This window comes from Peromyscus maniculatus, chromosome 5 (assembly GCF_049852395.1).
Source record: "Peromyscus maniculatus bairdii isolate BWxNUB_F1_BW_parent chromosome 5, HU_Pman_BW_mat_3.1, whole genome shotgun sequence".
Lineage (NCBI taxonomy): Eukaryota > Metazoa > Chordata > Mammalia > Rodentia > Cricetidae > Peromyscus > Peromyscus maniculatus.
The window spans coordinates 81,671,850-81,693,529 of record NC_134856.1 but is presented as its reverse complement, the minus strand read 5'-3'; the positions used below and the strand labels follow the sequence as shown (position 1 = coordinate 81,693,529).

The following is a 21,680-nucleotide window of genomic DNA, read 5'->3' as shown; positions in this document are numbered from 1 at the left end:
GGAAGCCTGGGGGACTCCCTGGCAGAAACCTCTGTCCTGATTGGCCTCTGCCTTTCTCCTGGCCTCCTCCTGGCTCTCCCCTGCAGCGCCCCTTTTCATATTGCCAGTTATTGCCCAGGGTCGAAAAGCTTGTGTTTGGGATTCACAGAGGGTAAGAGAGGAGCCTTTTGGTCGGAGGAGGGGGTGCAGGTGGGGGGGTGGTTGTGTGGTGTGGTGTGTGTAATATGGTTAGAATCCTTTTGCATGCTTTCTCTGCTCCTCATTCGGGTATTTCTGAGCAGGAATGCAAACAGGCCTGAAATAGAATGTGTAAGTGTAACAGAAAAGCAGAGGGTGTTTTTTTTTTAGCAAATATGGCTAAAGCAGATTATTTCAATGAAGTAAAGGTGAGGGAGGAGAGGGTGTGGAGCTGGGGTCTGGGGTCTAGGGCAGGTCGCTGCCTCTCTGGTTAGTTGCTCTAGGGAGTCTGGGAGACCTGGCCCTAGGCTCCTGTAGTGCCCAGGATATGGGGGCCACTGTGTTAGTTACAGGGTCCCTCATCTCCCTATTGTGGGGAAGGATGTAGAGGCAGGTTACATAGTGGTAGTCAGGTCTGAGTACCCCAGGTTCATTGCTAAGGCCCCTCCAGCTGCAAACATGGCTGCTACCCTCTATCTGTCCCTAGCTGAAGGAGTGGGGAGACTTGGCCTAATATTCCAGAACATCAAGACCCCAGCTGTGGAAGCTCTGAGCTCTTTGGTAATCCTGGGCAGGACTCAAATTGTGACTCTCAGATCACAGTGCTGAAAACTAGAAAGCCTTTTTATCCAGCAACAGTGTTAACTTTGTTAGGGGCCTGTGAATCCAGACAAGGTCACAGATAAGAGGAAGTTTGAACTCCCAGTAAGGAAAAAAAAAATACTAAAAATACCAACGTGTACTATTTTCATGCCTGTAGATTAACTAGGGTTTAATACCTGATACAACATGAATGTGAGTCTGCCTCGTGTTATGGTGCTCTTCACAACACAGAGTTCAGGTCATCTTTGATGTGGCTTGGGGCTGGCTTACTAGACTGTACAAAGGGAGGGTGGGATTCAGAGGCAGGTCTCCCACCTCAGAATCAATCCCCTGGCTGGGCTCCAGGCTGGTACCTGGTGCTTAGCTCTCTGGGTCTCTCTGTGTATCCCAGGCTGCCATGAGGCTCACGATTCCCCTGCTTGCTCCTCTGTTCCCATGTTACTCCTTGTGAGGACCCAGCATCACTGGTATGGTGGATATTTTATGTGGGATCACTAAATGCCAGAGAGTTGGTCACTTATTTGGAATCTGGAGTCTATAAGGTGGTTTTATTCTACTTTTCTTTTCCTCCTCTTCCTCTCCTTCCTTTTTTTGAGTCAGGCTCTTGCTTGTAGTTCAGGTGGATTTCAAACTCAAGATCCTCTTATCTCAACCTCCTGAGTGCTAAGATTAGAGGTGATGAACCACCACACTTGACTGTGTAGATTTGAATGGGATTAGCATCTATAGACTAAATAAGGCACCCTCTTCCTAATGTGTATATGGAGGATCTCACCCAATGAACTGAAGACCTAAGTAGAAAAAAAAAAAAAAGGCCGGATTGTCAGGGTGCTTCCTGTTTGATGGCCTTCATCTGGGACACTGAAGAGGACAAAGGCATCAGTTTTTCTGGGTGTCTGGCCTGTCTACCTTCACACTAGAGCTACTATCCGTAGCTTTCCTGGGTTCCTAGCTTGTCATCTTCCCCTATAGATCTTGAAAGTTGCTAGCCTCTTACAGCCATTTGAGCTAGCTCGTTATAACACATCCATTCCCACCCCCATTCTGTTTTTCTGGATAACCCCGAATAATACAACCATCTGCTAAAATTATGCTTTGGGGCCCAGTCAAGACTCCACTGCCTCTATTACACCATCTGATTTTGAAAAAGGCAACAAATAAGTAGAGAGGTAGCATTTTGGGGGGGGGGGTCTCTGATGGTTTAGCCTTCGCATTTCAGAGAGTGGGTCAGAAACTTCTAGTCACTGAGGCACCACTTTATAAAAGTTCGCACATAAAAAATGTAAGCCTGTGTAAAAGGAGGAATTTGAGATCCCTTTAATGAACAGTTGCCCTCTTTATTTGGAAAAGTTTGATTTCTGCAAACCCTTCCAGCCACATGGTTTAAATCAGATCCACTACCCCGCTACTCACAGCCTCTAATGAACAAATTGAACAGCCTTATTGATCCCTTTACAGGTTGTGTGATTTGCTGACTCGTTCCAGGGACACTTCCCTTCTGGGTGGCAGGGCCTGGGAGTTGCCCTGTGGCATAGACAGCTTGAGTTGATTTGTACTTTACGTGCACATTTGAGTTTGATTTTATTGGATTGACTCTGAAGCTCTCCTTACGTCCTTTCCAATCATTTCCGAGCCTGAAGCGAGGTTCAGCTCAGCTTTGCAGTGGCACACAGCCCAGAAGAAAGATGCCCAGGGAGCTGGAATTGGCTGGTGTATTTCACGAGGGCCTCCTGTTACCAGAAAGATGCTATTCGACTCAGAAGGATTCTGGGGATTCAGTAAGATGGAGGTTTACCCTTGGTATTCAGCAAGTGCCAAAAATATCCAAAACGGAGGGTGGGGATTTGGGAAGTGAATTACCAGTAGTATAAATGTTTGTGTCTGGAGAGGTCACTCAGTGGTTAAAAGTGCTCACTACACTTCCAGGGGATCTGAGTTTGGTTCCTAGCACCCACATCAGGCTGCTCGAATGTTCCAGCAACTCCAGCTCCAGCAGATCCAGTGCCCCTTTCATGACCTCCAAAGGTCATGCCCGTGTGTGGCATAAACACACATACACACACATAACACACACACACACACACACACACACACACACACACACACACATCTATTTAATATGGGGTCACACTATGCTTCCTTTCCTGGGAAGATATAAAGAAATGTCAGTTCATCTCATGGCTAAGACAGACCAAGGAAGTGACTCCAGCCAAATCCTGCTCTGTGACGCAGTGAGCTGAGTGAGGTGACTCAGAAGCAGCTGCGTCACTGGAGAGGCCACAGCAGAGGTGAAGACATCACGGAAGTTGGATCACTGGAGTCTCCACCAGTCGCTAACGTTCTACCGCCCGTGTGCTTTAGTATTCCCTAAGACCACACTACAGATCAGGGCAGAAGGCAGTGGGGCAGGAATCTCAGGCGAAGGGCTAGGGACCGTTCCCACTGCTTCTATCATTTGCTTATTCCATCACTATGACAGTGGGAGTGGGCTATTCTGTTCTGTCAGACTCAGGATAGCTTTTCCCCAATAACATCAAATCATAAGCAAGTGATGGCTTCAGGGATCCTCTGTTCTGCTTTAAAGAACGTCCCCGGGGCAGGGGAGATGGCTGGAGAGAGATGCTTGTTGAGGAAGTGTGGAAACGAGCCTCAGCTCCTGCCTGCCTGCCGAACCTGGTGGTGCATGCCTGTAGCTCCAGTGCTGGGGGTGGAGGCAGGTGATTTCAGGAGTTCACTGGACACCGCAGTCCAGCTGCATGCTAAACCTTCGGTTCAGACCCTGTCTCAAAAATAGCTGGAGACGCAAGTGAAAAACTCCTACTGAGACTGAGCTCTGGCTTCCACATTTCTGCCCATGTGTGTGCACACACAAAGGACATTGACCTTTCAGGGTCTCCACAGGATTGTATCCACTGGTACACACTACTGAGATCCCAGGACACCTCTCTCCCAAGCTCCACCCCTTCACATCCACTGGGATTCTCACACTGGCTTCAGCTCTCAGGAGAAAGTGACGGGTAACAACTTAGAGTTGCAAGTCTGAGGGACGGTTTCCAGGGACTGTTTAGTGGGTGCAGAACTTTTCAGAGGATGAGAGCTTTCCAAGGTCCCTGAAGTTACAGCAGTGAGGCCCAAATCACAGACGCAACGATACTTAAAGGCTCCCAGGGGTTCTTTGTATGTCCTGGATAAGAATGGTGTGAGAAGCCGGCCGGTGGTGGTGCACGCCTTTAATCCCAGCACTTGGGAGGCAGAGGCAGGCGTATCTCTGTGACTTCGAGGCCAGCCTGGGCTACAGAATGAGTTCCAGGAAAGGCGCAAAACTACACAGAGAAACCCTGTCTCAAAAAACCAAAAAAAAAAAAAAAAAAAAAAAAAAAAAAGGAAGAATGAAGAATGGCGTGAGAATATGGCTTTGCTTTTGGAGCAGTGGTTCTTAACCTGTGGGTCATAACCCCTTTGGGCAGGGCGAGGTCGAACAATCCTTTTACAGTGTCACATACCAGATATCCTGCATATCAGATATTCACATTATGATTCATAACAGTAGCAAAATTACTGTTACGAAGTAGCAACAAAAATTATTTTATGGTTGAGGGTCACCACAACTCAAGGAACTGTATTAAAGGGTTGCGACTTTAGCAATGTTGAGAACCATAGCTTTAGAGGGTTTTATACAGAGCCTCAGGTGAGCAGTTGACCTCACCTACCATCCCACAGCAGCCAGCCGATAGATTTGCCAACGTAGATGTGTGTATGTATATACACTGTCTACACATCGTAAGTGAACCTCCTGCTGGACCCCCACCTTTCACATCATAGATGTTAATGGTAGAGTATAAATAGACCAGGTAGTGCTCCTCACGACTCCTCTCATGGCCCCTATAGTCCTTTCCGAGCTTCTGTATTCTGCTGCCCTATGAATCTGTGAGCTTGACTCTCTACAGCAATGGTTGTTTAATGTGAACACTGGCTGTCACTGTTCACATCTGTCGTGTCTCCTCCTGGCTGGTGATGCTGTGGAGTGGACAGTGGAGCCCTTAGGAGGTGGAGCCTGCTTGGCAGAAGTAGGTTACCAGGGGCAGGCCCTGGTTCTGGTCTGCCCTCTCTCTTTCCTGCTTGGATGTGATGGATGGAGTCTCCACCGCACAACCCTATGGCCATGAACTCCACCATGCTTCCCTGCCTTCTTAGCTAGAAACCTCTAAGCCAAAAGGAAAGCTGTCCTCTCTCAAGCTGTCATCTCTGCCAGGCATGTTGTCACTGCAGCACAGAGGTGACACCCTGGTCCTGTGAGCCACTGTGTCCCTGCTGCTATAGAAACTCAGACACCTCTGCGGCTGCATTCCAGCACTGAGCACTGAGAGGGAGGAATTACTGCTAAGAGAGCATGCTCCCTGGGTGCAGAGGAAGCAGGGTAGCTGTGAATGGTGGCAGCCACACTCCCAGAGCCAGGTGTTGGCGACACCTTGTAGGCCAGCGTGAATAGGTGCATCTCTAGTGATTAGAGCTGGGACAGGTTTTCTGGATGAACTCTCGATGGCCCCTGGGTGAGAGCCGCTGTCCTCTCATGCTCCAGGCCTCACTTCTGCTAATTAAACCTTGGCTGGGCTCAGAAACTACTCGAGGCTCTCCCCGTCCCTGCCCAGTGTGACCCGGCAGAGCAGAACAGAGCTCTGAAAGACAGTCTTGCAGTTCATGAGGGTGTGATAAGGGTAGTCAACCAGAAGTGCCGCCCTAGGAGCTGGCATGCAAGTGAACTGCCTAGCGCAGCCTCAGTCACACTCGTGATCCCTCCACCACCTGCTGATGCGTGTGCTGTGGAAAGAGAACCAGGGCCATCGCCCCGACTTGATGGGAAGACAGGAATGCAGGAGTAGGGGAAAGATTCGTGAGCACAGAGGAAGATGTCCGGGGTGGGCTTTGAAGGAGCATCTCCAAGTGCTCCAGTCCCACCCCCAACCTGCTTGCTCTCCTACTACGGTAGTTAGCTTGGACTTGACCAATTCATTTTCTCCATATATCAAAGGAGAATCATGTCCGGTACACACCAGGGCTTTGAGAAATGAATCCGGGTTCCACAGCCTGAGTCTGTCTTTGACAGTCTTCTCCCTGCACCCCATGTTACCATGGGTCACTCTTGCAAGGTGTGGGCATGTGTGGGCATGTGTGTGCTGGTGTCTGAAGACAGAAGTCATACTTCGATAGAAAATACTCTGGAATAGCCAGCCTGGCACACACCTGTAATCCCAGAACTCAAGAGGCAGAGGCAGGAGGATTATCTCAAGTGTAGGCTAGCCTGGGCTATATAGTGAGTTCCAGACTGGCCTCAGTGCCACACAGCAAGACCCTGTCTCAAAACTAGAAAATACCCAGAGAAGTTTGACTATATTGTTTAGACACAGAGCAGATAGTGGTCAATTGTGAATTGAGCCCAACAAACTAGGCTGTCACCAAGCTAAGGACACAGTTGCAAGCAAGTGACAAGTGGATCACTAGGAAAACTTTATTAACATATTTTTTTCAATTAGAAAACTGATGCAATTTCATCAGTAAAAATCATTTTAACAGTACATTTGAGGTGATACAAAGATAAGGATTTTTTTTCCTGTTGTGGGGAGTGGTCGAGGTTGGCCAAACAAAAACAAACAACGGAAGAACAAGCAGCAAAAACCACCAGATTAAAAACTCCAGGAGGCCTGCGTGAGGAAAGCATCAGGGTTGGTCTGGAGGCTGAGTCTGATCAGTTCAGTGATGGATATTGTCACCTTGATGGGCTCCGGAGTCACCGAAAGGACAGCCCTGGGGCACGACAGTGGAGCAGTTTCTAGGTTGGGTGGGAAGACCTAATGGAAAGGTGGGCGGCACCATTCCACAGCGAGAGTCCTGGACTACCCTGAAAGAGAAAGCCAACCCAGCATAGCATTCATCTCTCGCTGCTTCCTGACTGTCGTGTGACCAGCTGCCGAGCTCCTGCCTCCACGAGGTCCCTCTAGGGCGGACCGCATTCTCCACCCCTCGTTCCCTTGAGTTACTTCTCCTCAGATAGGTTGTCATGGCCATGAGAAAAGCAATGGATGCAATCCCCACAGCGAGCTGAATTAGAATTCACCTGGGAAGATGAACTCAGTGTGCCTGAGTTAATAGAAAGCCTGTGGCGTACAGCCTGACAGTGGCCGCCATCCTTCAGTGGCTTGCTGTTGTTAAACATGAAAGACCCACAGCAATGCTGTCAGCCTGCTCCCGCTCAGTACACTCTTGACTGGAGCCCCACCCCTCGTCAATGTGGCCCCTTGGGCAAAGGATGTTTCTGTGAGCACAGAATTTGATGGATTTGATGTCTGAAGGCTCCATGCTCATGGTCTGTTCTGGGGCTCCCCTCCACTGCGAGAGGTTTGTGGCAGAGAGCCTAGAACGCCATCATCCCAGTGAGAAAGCACCACGTCTGGAGGGACCCAAGTGACTGCCCCGTGAGCTTCTGTTCACTAGGAAAATGGAAGTTAACAGATAGACCCCGCAGCCGAGGTCACTGTCCATCTTAGGGCCTCGTGGCCGGAAGGCAGATCTTCCACACTGGTGAACTGCAGTCATTTCTGTGAGCACCCTTCCTGCCTCCTGACATGTAGGAGTGGCTTGCCAGGGATGCAGCTTTCTGAGCTGGCCCCAAGGGGCCTGCTATGGCTGCAGTTGACCTCAGTTGTGACTTCCTTAGTATGTAGGGCTGCTTAGCATGAGTGAGAGCTGAGTTTTGAAGGCCTTTCCAGGTTGTGGTGCTCTCAAAGGATCCCAACTTCTCTTGGTTATGGTCTTAGGTGTCATGGACTGTCAGCTTTGGAGACACTGTGACTGTGTGCCTTTATAAATGGGTGAAACCTTGGAGCATTTCCCTGTGTATATATTCATTACCCTGCCCCCATGCCGGCACAGAGGTTGGCTGAATCCTTATTATTTTTTGAGATAAGAGTCTTCTCGATGTATTGAAAATTCGTGATTGAGAACTCTGATTTGGCTAGAATGGCTGGTCAACAACTCCCAGGAACCCTCCTGTTTCTGCTCCCAACACTGGAATTCCAGGAGCATGCTGGTACACTTGGCCTTTTTTTTTTTAATGTACCCTGATCATACTTGCTTCCCATTCCTCCCAGGTCCAACCTCCCACCCTTTAGTCCCCTGGCCCTTCCCCCCTCAAAAAACAAAACAAACAAAAACCTCCCACGAAGTCCGATTTCTGTTGCCCATATACTCCTAGGAGCAAGGCCAAACTCCCAGTGGCCAGCCCCTCAAAGAAAACTGAGGACTGTGTCATCCCTCTCTGTCCCCAGAAGCCATCCGCTGTGAAGAGCTACATTTCAGCATCTTTATCACAAATTTTAAGGACTCTCTTCAATAGCTTCATGTCTGGACTGTTTCTTTTTTGGGAGGGGGGTCACAGAAGCCTTCAGTGACTCTCCTCAGTTATGAGTCTGCAGTCAGCAATACCACTGCAAAAGAAGCTTCCTTGTCCACAGCAGCTGGCTTTTTATGGGGAGTCTGGGTGTCAAACCCAGGCTGTCAGCAAGCATTTAACCAACTGAGCCCTCTCCTTAGAACCTTTTATATATGGCCTGTCCTACTAATAAATTTATAGAGCATTATACTATATCTTCTGGGTCATCTAGACAAGTCATTTTGTGGCGCCATCTTTACAAAAAGCCCTCTTCTAGCCACTAGTCTGCACACCTAAAATAAGTCTCACTGGTGTCCCCAGCAGGAGCTGGCAGAGTAGCCAACTGAAGGATTTCAGTGAGAGCCGAGGACTCCAGACCGAAGACTGTAGAGTGAGATGCTCTTGGTGGCCTTGGAGAAGGTGCACTCAGTGTCCCCAGGCTCCACATCTGCAGGTGCACGCTCCTGTGGGCACACATTCAGAGGATGGAGCGGGGACGTCAGGTGTTTTTCTGTATTTCTCTCCACCTTATTCTTCTGAGGCAGGGTCTCTCACTGAACTGGAAGCTTTCAGTTTGTCCAGATTGGCTGGGTGGCTGGAGAGTTTCCAGGATCTACCTGTGTCCGCCCTCCAATGCTGGGGTTACAGGCACCTGCAGCCATGCCTGGATTTTTACGTGGGTGCTGGGAACTTAAACTCAGGTTTTCATGCTTGCCCAGCAAACATCACCTGCCCACTGGGCCCCTTCTCCATGACCTCCCACCTAGGCCTCTGTTCTCGTGTCTTTAACTTGTCAGCCCTAACCTTCATGGCTGCTGAGAATGGACTTTCTTTCGTATTGTGTCCTGTAAGCTGAGTTTACTATGCTTCTTTGGCAGTGGGGGGAAATCCCACTGCCAGAGAGTGGAGCACAGGGAAGTTATGACAGCATCACCCAGATAAACAGAGGACCGGAGTGCAGCGGCTCATGCCTGTAAATCCTGGCGTTTAGGGGGCTGAGGCAGGAGGTGTGTCTGGAGTTTGAGGTCAGCCTGAAGTACGGGCCACACAGTGAATTCCAGGTCAGCAGCGAGTCTCTGTCTCAGAAAACAAAAACAAACTAAAACAGTGACAACAACAATAAAAGATAAATAGATGGGGAATTCTTAGTGAAATGAAAAGATTAATTATATCTTTTGGCCTAGAATAGCATCTGTGTTATCAACTTTCTTATCGATTTTATTTATTTATTTATTTATTCAGTGGTGGAAATCAAACACAGGGTCTCATTTATGCACTCTTGTCAGTGAGATAAATCCTTAGCAATATATTGACAAAGTCCAGAATACACACACACACACACACACACACACACACACACACTCTTTCCTTTTCCCTTATATTAGTATTGAATATGTTTTAAGTTACCTATTGGAGATGGGATGGGACCAGCTGGGTTGCATGTTGGGAGTCTCTTCAGTATCTAAGCTCTAGGAAGATTACTGGAAAATGCACGTTGATTTAAAATGCGGGGACTGCAGTTCTGGACAGCAAGAGGCAATAAGACAGTGGGGTAGCTGGAAGAATAGCCTATGATGCTGATCTTGGGACTTGAATCCTCTGGTTTATTTCAGGCCTCCTGTTGGGGGAAAGAGAGATCAAACTGTAATATCCAAGGCATGCAGTGGAGACCCTGGCAAGGTTGTGTGTCACAGGCCTGAAAGGTGTCATATTGTCCCTGACAAGATGGAATCTCAGCCATTTATAGTATGGTACATCTGATGAAGATAAATACTAGAAGAAGCTTAAATTTCATTACAGAGCCAGATTACCCGTGGCGGATTACCCATGGAAAATGTTGATTCCCAAGCTAGCTTCTCTGAGTTTATTTTTGGTATGCAGCTTATTTTTGAGTCATTTTCCTTATCAGGGGGTGTGTACTTAAGAAATACATGCTATTTGTGTGTGTGTGTGGTGGTGGTGCTTGAGTACACTCTAATTTGTAACATAAACACGGTATGTGTGCGTGCACACATGCTATGCTAGGGACTCACAGGGACACAGGGAGAGCTGTGGCCGTCCCTCCTTCGTTCTTCCTGTGCTGTGTTCACAAAGCCAGGTGTCCCTCATGGAAGTCTCCTGCTATTCTTCCCTTGACCTTTCGTGTGGCCTTTGCCTTTCTTGCTTTGGTTGATTGGGAGCTGACTATCTCATGGCTACGAGTTGAGATCTAGGAATAAAATAAATGATAAAGACAAGGTAGGGGTGAGTGGGGAGGAGGGGATTTGACAGGGAGTTTCATCTTGTGGAAAACCTGTCTTATTTGTGTGCAAAACATTTTCAATAGAAAAGTAAAACTGGGGGTTGGTGGGCCATGAACTTAGATTCCAGTCACTTCAGCTATTTTTTAAAGATTTATTTTATGAACATACGTGTTTTGCCTGCATGTATGTGTGTGCAGCACATGCAGGCCTGGTGACCATGGACTTCAGAAGAGGGCGTTGGGTCCCCTAGAAGTGGAGTTACAGAAGGTTGTGAGCCTCCATGTGGGAGCTGGGAGTCAGACCTAGCGTCTCTAAAGTGTGCGTGCCTTTTCACTCCTGCCAATCAATCTCCCTCTCTTCTTCTTTCTTCCATTCCTTCCTCCTTTCCTCCCTTCCCACCCTCAGCGTGTTTATTAAAAACCTCAGATGCTAGCAAATACTTTTTTTCTTTTAATTGGCGGGTGTTCAGATGACCTTATGAAACTATATAAAATGTAATGACATCAATTTCAGAACTCTCTAGAATGGTGAGAATATCATCAGGGAATATTTCTAATTAGTTCAAATGATATATCCCTTTTCCTGATTATCTAAGATACTTGTCTTCCAATGCATCTATTCTTTTGAGTTAAAAAAACCAGTTTGCCATTTAAAATAAAAGACTGCTTTCCAGTAAGTGCAGCAAAAATCTTATCTCTGTAGGAAATGTAGAAATCCAGAATGGTTGCTTGAGTGTGTTTTTGAGTGTTTTGATTTGGGCAGTTCTTAAAGGATGAAAATGCCAGAGTTTGTTGTCCTGGTAGAATACAGGAGGAGGAGATATGGGAATATCCATTGCTGTCAGTCAAGGATTTAATGAAGAAGGATTGAAAATTAAATGCCTATGCTTACCTACTGTAGGTAAAGTATCTTTTCCCCTCTTAAATATTCCTCTGCACGTATGGGCTCTTAAGCATCTCTCTGCTATTTAAGGGTTATCAATAAGTATATTATCAGTAACTTAGCTTGGTTGTTAACTACATAATGAAGTTTATGTTGGATTTTCCTCTTCCTTTTTCTTTTTTGTTTATGTGTGTTCCTGTGGGTGAATGTGTGTTTATATGTGGATGAATTTATGTGCATGTGGAAGTGGAAAGTTGACATCAGTTGCCTTTCTCAGCTGAACCCAGAGCTTATGTATGAACTAGCTTACCCAGTCAGCTTGCTCCGGGGATCCTCTGTCCTGGCTCCCCAAGAGCTGGATTACAGATGGCTGCCTTACCTACCTGGCATTTACATGGGGCTGGAGGTTGGGTGGGAGGATCTGAACTCTAGTCCTTTCATTTATATATCAAACACTTGATTCACTGACCATACCCATCAAGGGGTGGCTGAAAGCAATTGAAAAAAATAAAAAAAACTACAGATAACTTTGATTAAAATGAGAAACGTATTTTTCTTGTATGCAAGTCTTGGTAAGTAGTCCAGGGAGGGTCAATGTAGTTCTTCATGGCTTCAGAAACAAGACTGTTTCTGTCTTCCTTTTATGGTGGTGGTGGTAGTGGCGGTGTGTGTATGTGTGTGTGAGATCCATCAGTGGCCATGAGCAGAGACCAGAGAACATTAGGTGTCCTGCTCTGATTCTCTACTTCACTCCCTGGAGACACAGGGTCTTTCACCGAGCCTGGAGCTCACTATTCCAGGTAGAGCACCAGGCTAATGAGCACCTGGAATTTGCCTGTCTCCATGCCCCAGTGCTGGGGTTACAAGTATGTGTGACCATGCCTGACTTTTTATGTGGTTGCCTGGGATTTGAAACTCAGGTCCTCATGCAAGTGCTGTTATCCACTGAGCCATCTTGCCAACCTTAGACCTCGTCTAGGTTTTGCTGTGTCCTGTGTAGCTTGATATGGCTCCGCATTGGGGCTTCATTCCAGCCGTGGGAAGAGGAAGGGACTAGGAACAAGATGTGAGCAAGCTAGAGCTCCAAGAGTTAAGCCTAACTAAAAGGGAGGGTGGGAAATCTGGTCCCCATTCTGAGTCATCTGGATCTTCCCTGGAATCAAGGGCTTCTGCAGAATAGCTAGAAGTCTTTTTGGCAATCACAGTCTTTAGTTGTAAATATACAACTAGAGTGGAATGATCCATTAATAAACAATCCATTGGTAACATTAAAAAAAAGTTGAATTTCTTTCTATGTTTGTAATGGCTTTAAGTTCTCTTATTATTTAGTAAGCCCCCATATATCAAGAGCTGAAGTAAACATTACTTGTTTTAAAATCATGAAATGCAGTAATTCAAACTGCCACAGATTATAATGTATCTTTCTATAAACCAGCTGATGGGTTCAGAGGTATTCAGTATGGCAAAAGCCTGAAGCAGAGATGAGGTGATAGCCGGGGAAGACCTGGGCTGGGATCTGTCAGTGAAGCGTGCTGTAGGAGTGTGTATACAGAGTGTGGAGGAAAGGGGTGGGAGAAAAGAATGGGGAGAACACAGATGAGAGGGTGCTTAGAAGCCAGTGCTGTGGAGGCCTGTCATCATTAGCTCACTAGACCTGGAGTCCAAGACTGTACATAAGCCAAATGGAAGGAGCTCATTGGCATTTGGCCAGGATCTTAGAGCAGGAGCCTGGCTACCCACGGAACAGAGGGGAGACGTCTTCTGGGTATCCAGGGAGAAAAGGCTGTGGTTTTGAACAGGTGAGGTTTGGAAACACAGGGAGGTACCCAAAGATACTTTGGCTATGATTGCCCTAATCACTGATGTGTCCAATTTCAGTTAGGTAAAGCCTGGGCTCCTAAGCAGGCATTATAATATCTGAGGAAGTGTTGGCTTCCTCCTCATCACCAGATGTCTTCAGAGAACTGTTGGGGTATCCCAACTTTTTACATTGTGACATGAAGTTGTTACCTATGAAGTGCACGGCCCAAGATATTACATCACAATCTACTTATGAAAATTGCTGCCAGAAACAACAGTCATGATTTAATTAAGTTTCCCATTTTGTGTTGGGCCCTCTCCATGGCTGTCTTGGGCCACAGTTTGGCTAACCCCATAGCTGGAGATGAAACAGAAAAGGGACCAACTTTAAAGAGAAGGTGTCGGGAGTGGAGGGAAAAAGACCCCAAACACAAGAGCACATAGATGGTGAGCAGCTCACCTCCAGGGTCTTGAGGTAACATCAAAGTCATCACTGTGGTAGATCCTCAGACGTTTTTACATCCAAGCTTTCTGGGGGAGATGGCTTAGTCCTTTGAGAACTTAATGAGGTAGTAAAAAGAAGCGACATGATAGCATGTTCCTTTGTTAGCAGAACCCTTTTCTTCCATATAATGTCATCTAGTTGAGGATTTATGTCAGCTGTGCAATAGAATTTATGTAAACACACAGTTTAGTGGAGGCCGTGTTAAGATAGGCTGGGAGCCACTTCTCATGTCCTATTGAAATCTACTTTTTTTTTTTTGCCTTCGAGATTGCCACTTTCTTTTGACATTTGCACCAAGGTTAGTGATTTAAAGTCCTTTATGCTATTGGATGACTAATAGGCCCTATGCAAGGGGAATGGAAAAAGATCATTTGAGTTGAGGCTTCCTGACCAAGTCTTCCATATTTTGTCTTTTTAAAAAAATACCAGTCTCAGAACACAATAAGGTCATGTAGGGCGACCGTGTAGGGCGACTAAGATGTAGAGATGGCTTTGAGTCTTATTCATCTGCGAGGAGCCTCTCCTCCTAATTTAGTCTAATAATAAACTCCGCTTTACCTGTGCTGCCCACAGTCCATGTCCATATGCATTTTCACGATTTTCTTGCCTTCTGATTGCTTTAGAAAAAATATGTAATAAAAAAGAAAGACCTGGAGGAGGTGGGAATGGGGGGTAGGCTGGGGGTAAGGGGAGGGTGTGGGAGCGGGGAGAATAGGGGAACCAGTGGCTGATATGTAGAACTGAATGGTATTGTAAAATAAAAAAAATAATAAAAAAATAAAATTTGTTAAAAATAAAAAAAACAAAGGAAGGAATAAAGGAAGGAAGAAAAGAAGGAAGGCAGGAGGGACAGAAGGAAGGAAGGAAGGAAGGAAGGAAGGAAGGAAGGAAGGAAGGAAGGAAGGAAGGAAGGAAGGAAGGAAGGAAGAGAGGCCTGTCAGAGCTGGAACTTTGATGCCTCTGGCCCTGAGGTATAGGGATTCCCTCCAAAACCTGGACCCCTTGCAGGGAGACTTGATGTCCAGGAGGAGCCCCTCTTGGGGTTTTGGGATTGAAAGAACACAGAAAATGACTCTTCTTCAAATGGACTGAAAGAGATGATTCTTGGCTCAGACAGAAAAAACAGTCATTAGTAGATGTCTGTCCTTTGGTGAATTTTGAGGAAACTGTGCGTGAGTGTGTGTGTGTGTGTGTGTGTGTGTGTGTGTGTGTGTGTGTGTGTGTGAGATCGTGGAGTTGGGGGCAGGAGCAGTTAATGGGAGAAAATGACCTATTACCTAATGTGTCTTTCCCAAGATCTTAGTGTATAATTCTAGAACCTGGTCATAGGGTCTGGACACACTGATTCTGTCTGCAATCTGCTTGAAGAAAAAGAATTACCTGAAGACCCTCTGGGTCCTTTAGTAAGTGACCATGCTGTGATGTCCAGAGAGGTGGAGTTTTAGCTGTGTGGGATGGTTGGAGGGCTGAGGAAAGCTATCTAACATGAGTGTGTGTGTGTGTGTGTGTGTGTGTGTGTGTGTGTGTATGTGTGTGTGTGTGTGTGTGTGTGTGTGTGTGTGTGTGTGTGTGTGTGTAGTTTACCAACTATGTACAGCGTGAGGTTCTGTGTGCCTCTTGCTTTGCTGGCGAGAAAGAACGCTATCAAGTGCTCTGATTAGTACAAAGAGGAAATGGTGCTGTTATTAAATGCCACCCTGGTAATCACTTTCCCATGGACTGCTTTAGTGAGGCCCACAGGAGTCCTCTGTGGCTGGCATTATATTTCACTGTACAGTTCAGGAGATGGACACTCCCAAAGGCAACTTGCCAGCGCCTCCGGGTGAATCAGGCATGCACCTGGTGTCAGACTTCACCTCCACCAACTCCAAGTCCTCACCCATTTTGTGATTCCTCCAGCTTTTCAGCTCAAATCTATTCTGTTCACTAAGCAAAGAGAGAAAGCAAGGGAAAGATGGAAATGCACTCATCCCAGCCTGTGTGGGCAGTAGCAACTCCCTGTTTATATTAGTTATGATTATTTTTCCCAGTAAATAGTGCTCTGGGGTAGAGATTATTCATTCTCTAAGATTTTATTGAGCCCATTATACCCAAAGCACTGTGTACTGGCTCAGATTCCAGACAGTGCAGTGGTTCAGAAATTCTGCATACAGTGTACAGTATACTGTGTGCTGTGTGCTGTGTACTGGGTACTGGGTACTGTGTCCTGAGTAATGAAATGGCTCAGATTCCCAGGCAGTGGAGTAATTCAGAAACTCTCCTTCTTGTTTGCATGCTTATAGGGAATTGGAGGATTTTGTATGTGCTTAAGTCTGGGTCCTGCTGCTTAGGGCTCCTGGGAAGCTTTGTCATGTCCTGTGTCTTTACCTCCCATGTATGTGCCCATTCATGTGTTTATTCATGCCATGCATGCACACCATATCTCTTGTGTGTGTTGCTATGTCCTGGTCATGCTTGGAAGAATGAGAAAGAATCTGGTGACCTAGAGTTTATGTCATATGTAAAGACATAAGTATATCCTAGGGATTGTAAACTGGGAGTCATTTGTTTTCTCCTCAGGGAATGTGGCAACATTTGGGGGTATTTGATGGTTGTGTGTGTTGCTCCTTGTGTTAGTGGGTAGAGATCAAGGGCACTGCTAAATCCTATAGTGCTCAGGACCAGTCACCCGCCCCACAGTATTATCCAACCTATATGTTAGTGGTGCTGAGGTTGAGTAGTCCTGGGACCTCCCAAGGCTGTGTTGCCCAAAAGCTATCTGGACCTACCAGCACAGCGGGTGACAGTTGCTGGGTGTCACAGAGGGCTATGGGAGAATTGAGGGGGATGATGGTGGGTGAGTGGATGCCATCATGGATGTGGGAAGAATTGAGAGGATGCTGGAGCAACCACGAGGCATCGTGAAGCTTAGACAGCCGGAAGGAAAGGCACAGCGTGACCAGGCTGAGGCTGAGAGTCGGGAGCAAGCGTGGCGGAAACAGGGTGGCGAGCATGCCCTGTGGTGGAGCAGAAGGCTGTGTTTGGAGATGTGGGGATCCTGGACTGTAAATAAAAAGGGTGCACTGTAGACTTTGAGGCAGAGGAAGGCCAGGATGGACAGTGTTTCAGGAAGATTTGGCCACAGTGGTGGCAGGGTTGGTTGGAGAAAGGTTAGTCTACAGCACAGAGACCCCAGACAGGTGAAAAGGAACATGTCATGATGGCAACTTGTGCATGAAGGACAGAAATACTGCCAGTTACTAGCCCGTTCCTCAGTTTACTTGGGTGTAAATTGGGTGCAAGGAGGTGAAATGCTTTGGCTTTTAAATGTAGCTGAAGTGATGACAGGACTCAGGAAACAGAAGGTGACCTTTAGATGGCAACATTGAGAATGTACTGTCTTCTCCCAGGCCCCACAGGCAGGAGCTGTCCTCAACTCCCCAGTTACAGAGGAGGAAACGGACACCCAAGGTCCCATCCTGGACATAGCTGAGTCAGGCATTACTTGGAGGAGCCTGGCACCAGGATACATGCTCCCAAGCTCAAGAAGTGCGTGTTTTAGGTGCGAGGCCCTGTAGCCTGCCCCAGTGGAGAAAGAAAGGATGGTTCCAGCAGCACTAGAAAGGAGGTGTGCTTATGATGTGGCTTCAGGCTGAGACCTGGAGTTCTGTGGTGTCAGAGATCCTGGGAAATTTAGTCCTGTGGCATTTTCAATCTTTCTTCTTTGGAGCCCATCTTTACTGCATAGAGAAAACTGCCTGCCATCTCAGGGCTTCCTTAAGATCAGCGTTGATGGATTTCCTCCTTGCTACAGCTTTAAGCAGTGTTGTACTGTAGCCCACTCAGTGAATTGTGTGTGTGTTCGTGTGTGTGTGTCTGAGCATACACATGCATATGTATGCACATGTGAATGTGTGGATGCATGTGTGAATCCATAGGTGTACATAGATACATGAATTTGTATATGTGCTCATATGTATACATAGATACATGCAAGTGTATGTGTCTATTTGCATACATGTACATAAGGGTATATATATATCTTATATATTCATATGTGTTTTTGAGTGTATATGTGCATGTGCACACCCACACACTCACGTGCACATACACACTTTTGCTTTCTCTGGGTGTCACTGGGATAAAGAGCACTCTCCTTTCTCTCTGCTGCATGCAGCCAGGGGCAGTATATAATGTATTTAAATACATTCAATGAGATGCATGAACAATAAAAAAACCCTCCTGGAAGCTGGGTTTCCAGCTGAGTAGCAGGTCCCCTGTTGGCATGTGTCACAGCCGTCTGGCAGCCTGGCTACTTTTATCAAGGGAGGAGAAAGAAAGCACGTAAGGAGAGGAGGGAGGGGAAGGAAGGGAGCATGCCGGTGAGAAAGGGTGTCGCAGCAGCAGAGGGGGCTGGTGGGAAATGGGCAGGAACGTTGGCAAGCAGAGATCTGGGCACCAGACAGAAAACGCGCTTAGCTCACATGACTCCACCCTGGGAAGAAACACATCTCAGGCTGAATTAACTGAGTGTGATGCCTTCTCTGATGCTTTTGACTTCCCCCCTTTCTGTTACTGCTGGGCCAGCCTTGCAGAATCAGGATGTGGGCTTCAGTGGGAGGGAGTACAAGATGGAAGATCATGTTTGAATAATTTTTCTTTCCCTTGGGGGCTGGGGCAATGACTCAGTCAGCAAAGTGGTTGTTAGAAAGCATGGGGACCTGAATTTGGATCCCCAACATCCACCTAAAAACTGGGTGTGACAGCCCATGTCTGTGACTCTGGCATTGAGAGCCAGGGACAGGTAGATGCTAGGGCCTGCTAGCCAGCCAGTCTAGCTGAAACCTGGAGCTCCAAGTTCAGTGAGAAACCCTCAGAAAATAATGGAGAAAGTGACTGAGAAAGACTCCCAACATGTGTGGACACCCATGCGCACACAGGGCTCTGCTTCCCTGTGCTTCCTGAGGCGTGTGTCTCTATAGCAGTAACAGAAGTGTTAGTTGCTTGTATTAAGTGGCCTTCTCTAGGTGTGTGTGCGTGTGTGTGTGTGTGTGTGTGTGTGTGTGTGTGTGTGTGTGTGTGTATTCAAAAAATAGTCCAAAAAGCTTCAAAATAGCCGGGTGGTGGTGATACACACCTTTGATCCCAGCACTCAGGAGACAGAGGCGGGTGGATCTTTGTGAGCTTGAGACCCGCCTGCTTTACAGAGCAAGTTCCAGGATAGCCACGGCTACAGAGAAAAACCGTATCTGGAAATCCTACCCAAAAAAGCTTCACTGTCTGTCTTGTCTATCATCATTAATCTTGTTCTGTAATCTCTGAGGCCATGCAATTATAGTGTATAACACTTCTTGAAGGTATCTTAGAGGCTTCTCCATGCTACCTATAATTCCATCCCTGTAACTTCTGCCTCTGAAACCCCACTTCTTAGAGGGGACTTTTCCCTCTAAGCTGAATGGTCCATCTAGTATCTTCTTCAGCACACAGAGCAAGCTTAAGTTGTGTGCATCGCCAGCCATGTCTGTCCCTTCCTGCTTGCTCAGTGGGGTTGCACAGGAGAATGGATGCTGACTAGGGAAGCCAAGGGGCCAATGGTAGTGTCTGGCTCACGAGAATTTAATTATGCCTCTCGTGACAAAGCTAGATCTCTGCTGTGTGGTGTGATCGCTGTTTGCTCTTTATTAAGGCCAAGATGACATGCTCTGTCATGCATGGAGATGAAGAAACACAAAGCAGGCCACAGAAGGGCCGATCCCAAGCAGCAGGTGATTTCACTCTTCTCGACCCAGTCTTCTGTGCGGCACATGTCTTTGAAAACTTACTATCCCCCCCCCCCCCGAAAGGCACTCCAGAATTATTATTTTGGCCAGGAGTCATAGATACGAAGAAAGAGGAGTCCATGTGTATTATAGGCTCTGCCACAGGCTGAGTGAGTGAAGACGGCAGTTACCTTAAGTTCCTCCATTTATTTTTACTTGTATATCAGTTGCTTCCTAGGGTTGCTGTGAGGATGAGAATGGATAATATATGAGTGAGTGCCTGGGAATTTTAAGATTCTCTGCAGATCACACTTGGGAGGCCGAAGGAGCCAGGCCCTCCCTTTTATTTCTCTCCAACACTCACAGAGGACCTGGGGTGAGGATCTACTTTGGGTTTACTCCATATTCATAGCCCCTAGCACAGTGCTCATTATCCCCCAAATACAGAACTGGGAGCATCTTCAAGTTATCTGAACTAGTCTATAGAGGAAACGGTGTTTGTTGGAATACTGAGTACCACTTGTCAACTTTAAAGGTAGGCCTGGGTGGCTCTCTAAACAGCTGTGAAAACTCGGCAGCTACTGTTAGAGCACGCCACTCTGTCCTGCAGTCTGGACTTCTCTTAGAGCCCCACTTCTTCAGGTGTGGGAGAGTGCAAAATCTACCCCTCAAGCCAGTAAACTCAGTAGAGGAACAGAGAGGCCAAAACAGTTCTGGAGGTTTCCTGTGGGAGGTCAGGTGGTATGTGTCTCCTGGAGGTCATTGCTCTGAGAATCTGTATTTAGGAAAGAGTTTGGCCCAAGTAACAGTGAGGTGGTCCAGCAATGGGCAAGTATTCTTTGTCCACAACCCTTGACTTTTAAAAACACTTATTTGTTTATCATTTATCTATCTATCTATCTATCTATCTATCTATCTATCTATCTATCTATCTATCTATCCATCCATCCACTGTGTGTGTGTGTGTATGCGCACGTGCATTTGCATAGCACATTACATATGTGTAGGTTAGAGGACAAGTTGTGTGAATCAGTTTGGTTCTCTTCTTCCAACATGTGGGATCTGGGGATTGAACTCAGGTCATTAGGCACTTTTATCCCCTTAGCCATCTTGCTGGTCCACTCCCTGTGTTTCTGGCAGAACCTGGGGCCTCATGGATGCCTGGCAAGTGCTTTGTTACTGAACTGTATGTATCCTTAGCTCCCTTTTTACCTTTTGAGACAGGGTCTCACTAGGTTGCCCAGACCAGTTTTGAACTCACTCTGTAATGCAGACATACCTTGAACTTGTAATCCCCCTGCCTCAGCAGCTAGGATTTCAAGTTTATGTCTCCAGGCCTAGCTGTTTTCCTCTTTTTTGTTTCCATTAGTGAGGCGAAGAAAGCTGAAGGCTGAGATGTGCTACATTGTGCCTAAGATGGATCTCAACACCTGGTTCACACTAAACCCAGGAAATGCTATTGTCCTTTTTCTAGGAATGACAGAGGACAAGTGGATGATGTAGCCAATTGATTTATGACCAGCAGCTGCATCCATCTTTTAAAACTTTGGTCAAGTGACACCTGGAGAAAGGAGAGGCCCAGTGACAGGCTTGTGGCTTGTTTGCTGGTTTCTAGGCTTAGAAAATTGCCTACTGGCTCCCTCCCACTCAGACTGCTTATCCTCTCCTGAGCTCTTACTGTGATTCCCAATTCTTCATCTTGTAGGCCTTACCTGCTGCATTCCCTGTTTAAACCCACCGATCTCTGGCTGTTTCTGGTGGTAGCTCATTCTGATCCCCCCCTTCCAATTGTATCCATCTTACAATTATGACTTCCTCTGTGGTCAGCCTTGGTCATCTCATCCACTCCCCTGCACCTCAACATATCATTTAGGCCAAATGGTTTTTAACATGGCTTTCTCCTAGGGAGCCTGAGATATGCACACCCTAGTCCTGCACTTGCCTGGTCTATCACCCGGCCTAGGATGGGATGGAGACATCGTTCACCAAGATCCCAGGATAGATGGGAAGGTGATTGCATAATCCAAGTCTTCAGCTAGTTGCCTGTCCTTATGGGGGAATGCTCATTTCCTCTCCACTTTGAGCTATATTTATTTGAGACCTCAGATAATCCTTCCACAAGTAAACATTAGCCAAAGGTGAAAACAACCAAAGTTACCTTCAGGAAAAGGATGAATGAAATTGTGAATGCATCCGCTGGGATGATTCTTCCTCTTTAAGAAGGAAGGCGAATCTGACCCCTGTTACAACACATGTGAACCTTGAAGACTGCATGCTAAGTGAAATAGGCCAGACACAAGAAGGCA

General features: G+C 46.8%; 1 protein-coding gene across 3 annotated transcripts in view; it reads left to right on the top strand.

Annotated features, from left to right (window-relative positions):
* The window catches only part of Camk1d (calcium/calmodulin dependent protein kinase ID), a 411,952-nt gene that overhangs the window by 97,079 nt on the left and 293,193 nt on the right, over positions 1-21,680 (top strand). The window lies entirely within an intron of this gene.